Below are 7,497 nucleotides of genomic sequence, written 5' to 3'. Positions count from 1 at the left end.
CGCTCAAGTGTCGTGTCAGACTAGAAATAAAAATGAATTTTGGAGAATTGATCTTTGAATTACCATCAACAGTGAAAAGAAACGTAAGAAAGATTGAGAAAATTCGTGTTAGAATTATTAATCTTACTTTTTCGGTCATATATATATATATATATATATATATATATATATATATATATATATATATATATATATATATATATATATATATATATATATATATATATATATATATATATATATATATATATATATATATTAACATATTTTGGTAGCAGTCTTTCTTGTAAACATATGTTGTTAAATATGACCGAAAAAGTAAGATTAATAATTCTTACACGAATTTTCTCAATATTTCTTATGTTTCTTTTTACTGTCGATAGTAATTGAAAAATCAATTCTCCAAAATTCATTTTTATATCTAGTCTGACGCGACGCTTGAACGCGTTTCGTAATAACTTATTACATTTTCAAAGACTTTAGTTTACACACACACACAACTGTATCCTGAAAACGCTAAACAGAGTTTTACTTTTGCTAAACACTTAAACAGCTTGTCTCATATACTCGCATTTGGGTGAGGTGATATGTTGCAACAGTTTTGGATGAGGTGAACAAACTTTTGACCAACACAAGACAGAACACGGAACATTGGGTATTAATTGGATAAATGAGAGGGAAGAATGGAAGTAACTGCAAAGGGTCTATTGGCCCATACTTCCTCCTGATGCTTCTATAGTGATTCGGAGTCTATATTAATACTTTTGGTAAGCAATTTAGAAAACTTCTAAATGGCTTACCAAAATCTTGTCCCCATTGTTAGGAACTATTTCCTCTTCTCATTTGACCAATTCTCTTGAATTAGTTAACAAATTTAATAGTGTTCGTGTCACTCCTGATGTAAAGGTAGTCAGTTTTGACATTTGTTCCTTGTTTACAAAGGTACCGTTGATGATATTCTTGATTATCTTGCTCGTGAACTAATGAATCATGTTTTACCTCTTTCTGCTGATATTAATGTCAATCTTGTTAAGTTGTGCATTAAAGGATGTAAATTTACCTTTAATAATGAGTATTATTTACAGACATTTGGAATGGCAATGGGGAATCCTATATCGCCATTGCTTTCAAACTTGTACATGGAATTCTTCGAAATTAAATTTATTTAAAAAATTACCCCTGAAATCATTCCATGGTTTAGATATGTTGATGATATTTTGTGTATATAGCCTACCGATCCAAAAATGGATCAAAGTTATATAAACCACTGCTAATGTTCATATTACTTTTTTTGTAATCTGTATCAAAGCAGATTCAATTATGTTCCTGTTACAAGTGCTTTTACAATTCGTTATTGAAGAAGCCAATCAATTTGGTGAGAATTTTCTGACAGATGAATAAACAAAGCATTAGACAATTGGCCATGTCGTACAGAGTATTTATGTTGCGAAAATTCTGCTTTTCAAATGTTTAGATGTTTGCCCAACATAGAACTTTTTACAGTCTTTACAAGGTATTTTATAAATGACACAATTATCACTACGAGGGCTGTTTCTAACTAATAGCTTACCAACAGTATTTTCGTAGCTAAACAATACATGTATATCAAAAAGTTTATAGGCCCAGAAAATAGTCTCAAACCCAGAGAAATATGGTAAACATAACACATTCTTTGGGCGAATTTTTTCACTGCATATATTATTATAATATGTACGACGTGCTTTGCTACGACAAATTTCTAAAAAACTCGGTGGGTAACAAAGTTTGAGACCAAACGAATCAATATTCTTAAACTCTTCATCTTAGAATTCTGGACTCACAACTCAAAGAGCTCTTTGATACATTGAGGAAAAAATTATTTTATCACATTGTATCTATGCCCTGATAAATATTGAACATAAGATAAATTATTCGTAGGTTGTCTGTAGACAATAAACTTAGTGAAAAATCTTCCCTATGAATAAGTACATCTAGGAATGGCAAATATTTATAAATTTCAGTCTCCATAGTAAATTTTATAGAGGTGACTTGATCATTAAGTTTGGCTACAAATTCGTCTGTGTTGCGAAATATATATATATATATATATATATATATATATATATATATATATATATATATATATATATATATATATATATATATATATATATATATATACATATATATATATACAAGCATACATAAACATCAGTGGCCTATGCGACGTTGGCTAACATCAGAACTGCTTTAAAAAATCTGTGTAAGGAATCCTTCAGAATCTTGTATACCACATATATAAGACCAATCCTTGAGTATGCAGCCCCAGCATAGAGCTCGTACCTTGTCAAGCACAAGAGAAAGCTGGAAAAATTTCAGAGGTATACCACTAGGCTAATCCCAGAACTAAGAGGCATGAGTTATGAGGAAAGGCTGCGTGGACTTAACCTCACGTCACTGGAAGACAGAAGAGCTCGGGGAGACATGATCAATACATACAAATTTTCAGGGAATTGACAGACAAGGATGGACTATTTAACACGGTTGTACACGCACAAGGGGACACAGATGGAAGCTGAGTATTCAAATGAGAAAGAGACATTAGAAAGAACTTTTTCAGTGTCAAAGTAGTTAGTAAATGGAAGTATTAGGCAGTGATGTTGTGGAGACTGACTCCATACACAGTTTCAAATTTAGACATGGTGGAACCCATTTGGCTCAGGAATCTGTACATAAGTTCATTGATGGTTGAAAGGCGAGACCAAAGAGCCAAAACTCAACCCCCGCAAGCAAAGCTAGGTAAGTACAACTAGGTGAGTACAAAAGATTTTTCCCCCCTGATGCCCATATCAAGAGGATAACATCAGCGGCATATGTCAGGTTGGCCAACATACGAACGGCCTATTAAAACTTGTGTAAGGAATCATAATGAACGCTCTATACCACGTATGTCAGACCAATTATGAACTTAGGTTCTGTTGGCGCGCCAACAGAAGCTAAGCACCTGAGGCAGCTCCAGCATGGAGTCCATATCTCGTTAAGTATATGACAGAATTGGAGAAGGTTCAGAAGTTTGCCACCAAACTAATGCCTGAACAGAGGGACATAAGCTACGATGAGAGACTACGGGAATTAAATCTCAAGTCGTTGGAAGACAGATGATTAAGGGGGGACATGATCACCACATACAACATTTTCAAGGGAACTGATTGGGTAGACAAAGACTGTTTATTTTACACAAGAGGCATACACACTAGGGACACTGGTGGAAATTGAGTAGCCAAATGAGCCATAGAGGCATTACAAAAAGTTTGGTCAGTGCTAGAGTAGTTAATAAATGGAATGCATTAGGAAGTGATGTGGGGAAGACTCCATACACAGTTCAAGTGTAGATATGATAGAGCCCAATAGCTCGGGAATCGGTACATCATTTGATTAACAGTTGAGAGGCGGGCCCAAAAGAGCCGAAGCTCATCCCCCGCAAGCACAACTAGGTGAGTACAACAACTAAGTGAGTACACACTTACATATCACTGGTTACTGAATGTCTCTTGACCTGGCCTTGATCAGCAAGTTTCTCTTGGTTCATGTGTGTCGCTTAAACAGTTAATTAACTCCCTTGAGTGCTAGATCCACGGGCTAAGCCTGAGGCTAACTTGAGGATCAAGCAGACACCGGCAGGCCTGGTCGACGACCGGGCCGCGGGGACACTAAGCCCCGGAAGCACCTCAAGGTAGGCAGTAACAGACTCCGGAAACACACACCTGGTCTCTTGAAGCCCTCGACACAGTTGGATAAGCACTGTTTGGTCCACTATGACTTTAGGCTAATGTCACTTGCAATACTGTTGTCGTGCCTCACACCCTGACTACACTTGACGTCACTTGGCAGGTCCTTACTGTCAGACACGTATCCATAAACTGTCCTGGGACGGAAACCTTCTCTGTGTGGCCCATGAAACTCCAGTCCTGCTATCAGTCGAAAGCTCATTTCCTTACTCGCCTTACACGGAGCACCAGTAGAGAGGCTGATCACTTCCTGCCACCATTGGTGTCACACTGCTCTAGACGGGGCGCCATACCCAACCCGTCCTCAGGCCAGGCTAGTTACATGAGCGGCGTTCATTTCACACGCAAACATAAATCTTAACATAAGGTGATTTAAAAATTGTTTGTGTGACAAATTAATATTATTATATTTAAATTTCTTTGTATAGTTAGGCATACGATAGATTACTCATGTAGGTTCTCTTCGCGACTATTTGTATATGAGCAACATGGGTGAAGCCTTTATAGCGATGTGGACGTCAACAAAGCATTGTTCGAGAAATGTACGAACGTTATCAGTTGTGAGTCGTGTGTAAACTGTTTTTCATAAACAAGGAGTTTTGTGACTGGATTAACGAGCATTTGACCTTTGTTAATGTAGGCCGGCCAGCCCGTCCTCCAAACAAAGACCCAAAAGTGATTCCATGCATCTGCCAAACCCTCTGTTTATGAATGAAAAACGGCTTACACACGACTCACAACTAATTTCGTTCGAACACTTCTGGAACAAGTGCTTCACTGACGAATTTTGTTCGAACCAGAACACTGTAAATGCTTCACCCACGTACTACAAATACAAATAATCGCCAACAGAACCTAAACACCTAACCTAACCTATATATGCATAATATGCGAATATATTATAATATTAATTTATATTTGAAAAATTACCGTTTTGAATGAACAGCATGTACAAATTTATGAATGCGTGTGTGAGGTCGACCGCTGGATGTAATGGACTTGAGTCGAGGACGAGTTGAGGCCGGCGGCCTTACCATCAACAGACAAGTTCATTGTGCGGTAGAACGACCTGAGCAAACGATCTCCCTTGATGAGTTGGAAAGCGAAGGTAAGGTCCTTGGGGAGAAAACTGACTCTCGGGATATTATTATTTAATTATTATTATTATTAATTTATACAATAAATGATTTATATTTTAATTGGTTATTAATGTATTTCTTATAATAATGGACTGTATGATTCCTATTTTACCACAAGTAGCTTTTCTTCACAGGTTGGGGGTTTAATTATATTATACCAAATCAAATTTAATCGATTGATACTACTAATGGTTAGTCTACTAGGCCACATTGGGTTAGTAACATAAATATTCCAGCTTAGCTGTTATAGCATGTAGCCTGGTTAATGAGCACTAGACGCATCCACGTCGCGTGAGCTGAGTCTCCTGGTGGATCAGTCTATAATGGCGTCGTAGCCTGCCTCGTGTTGCACCAGGAAATCTGCTGCTAATGTCTCCTTTTACTTTAATTTCACCTGTCAAATAGTCACAGCGTAATAAATCGCAACCAATATATGACGGCTGTATCAGGGGCAAGATATTATCTCTAATTGATCTTTGTTGCCGCCGAAGGCGGCTAGTTTATTGTGCACCCCATACTCATCCTGTGAGCGGTAGCGCAAAAGCATTACAGAGGACACAAAAGGTCTTTATCAGACCTCATCTTAGATTATTACATAAACAATTACTTCAATCCTTCACACCTTATAGATACAATGTCAGCTAGTTACAGAGACAGTGCTATTACAAGAGCTACATATTTACAGTAAGTCATCATACATTAATGGTAGGTCTTGTCGTTAATACATAATAGTTTGGCCAATGGGGATATTACAGAGTCATAGGGGAGCTTCTGTTTATTATTAGTCCTCACAATACACTACTTGTTTCTGAATCTCATATGTCGTTCATCTACTGGAAGCAAAATGTGGGTACAGTGCAAGGATTTCAGGTAATTTATCTGGTAATAAGATAGGTTGCCATATCATACAGAGTGAGCTTAGATTTATCTGTAAAAGGCTCAATTTTACAACAATCCATGATATAGTGTTCGAGTGTGTGTCCCTGCCTATGTCCACACACTTTACACTTTACTTCATCTAGATCCCTATACAAGCCGAACTGCCAGAGATACTTGTAGCCAAGTCTTATACGAGCTGTGACAACATCTGTTAGTCTACTGACTTTGTTACTTGCCCCATACACATGTTTTACTAATTGATCTGTGCTGACCCGTTCTTGGTGGCTTGCCATGCCCATGACCGGTCAACTCTAATCTACATTAATGACCACAAATGATAAAATATAACAGATCAATTGGGTACCGAACACTTCCCTTATAGCTAATGAAGTCGTGTTGATAATAGGAGATTCTGGAGTCCTCAACACTATGATTTGCGGGAAATATTGAAGGAACTTGTTCGAGCGTGCTCGTAGGCAAGGTGTGTTGTTATCAATTAATGGCGCCTCCCCTACACTCCCTTACAAGCAACGCGTCTCCCCCCCCCTCCCCGGCGCAGTTCAATTCTTGACCATTTATCGACAAAGGGAGGGGGAGGGGAGGAGCTGATTATATTGGCTATTTAATTATGTTCAGTCATGAGAATTTGTTTTATTTATTCTAGTCCCCAGACTGGTGGTTTAAGAATTATTTAATGTAAGTATTATAGATAAATAAAACTCAGGTGACGTGGTGGATATGCATTTGCTAAGAGATCTTACAACACGGAAATTTCTTTATATGATTAACTAATGTAAATTAATGGTTAGTTTGTTAATGTACAGCAACAGCATTTAATGTTTGTTACATTATAATTTTTATATGCGTCGGGAATTTCCGACAGTCCTTGACCAATGACTGAGGGAGACCCGGGGGCGTGTTGCCCACTAGATCGATACTACTGGCTGCCGATGACATTGCTTGACGTCAGAGTAGAATCTTGGCTGCCCGAACCTTCTACAACATTCAAATGTTGTAGAATGATACGGAGTTTCTCGTATCCGTGGAGAATAACACGGGTTTTCCATACTTCTAACCCAACCTACCTACTCATACTCGATTAAACGTCCATTTAATATAGGTTAGTCAAAAAAAGGTTGGAGAATAATTTTCACTAAGTTATGTGATCCATGTAGGGGACAGAGGAGTAATAATAATAGTTAAGTATAGTTATGCATTTAGATACTGTGATTAGACGATGAGTGACAATAACGTGACTGGAAATATGATGACCAAACTACACACCAGATGATGAGGAGACGACGACGTTTCTGTCCGTCCTGGACCATTAGCAAGTCATTATCACAGTCTACTTGATAATATTCCAGGGCGGAACATTAATGGCCCAGTAACAGTTGTATTCAAAAAGTTATAAAACTGGAGGATTGACTGTAAAATAACAATGGTTGTTGACGCATTTGAGAACGTTGTTGTGTTTGGTCTTTCTTTTGCTTTTCTAACTGTGATTTCCTCTCCGAAATATTCACAAGGTTTGTCCGCACGTTTTACATGACTCGGTTTAATTTTTATTTCCACAAGTGATCGTTGATAGTTATATGTTTGTACTGTAAATGTGGACACACAATATTATCAAGTCTAGTATCAGGGTACCATAAGCACAATTAGAGAACACAATGTAAACCTTAGAGATCTATAATATTTCAGTCTATTGA

Source organism: Procambarus clarkii, chromosome 83 (assembly GCF_040958095.1).
Source record: "Procambarus clarkii isolate CNS0578487 chromosome 83, FALCON_Pclarkii_2.0, whole genome shotgun sequence".
Lineage (NCBI taxonomy): Eukaryota > Metazoa > Arthropoda > Malacostraca > Decapoda > Cambaridae > Procambarus > Procambarus clarkii.
The sequence above is the reverse complement of the archived record's forward strand: the minus strand, read 5'-3'. Positions refer to the sequence as shown.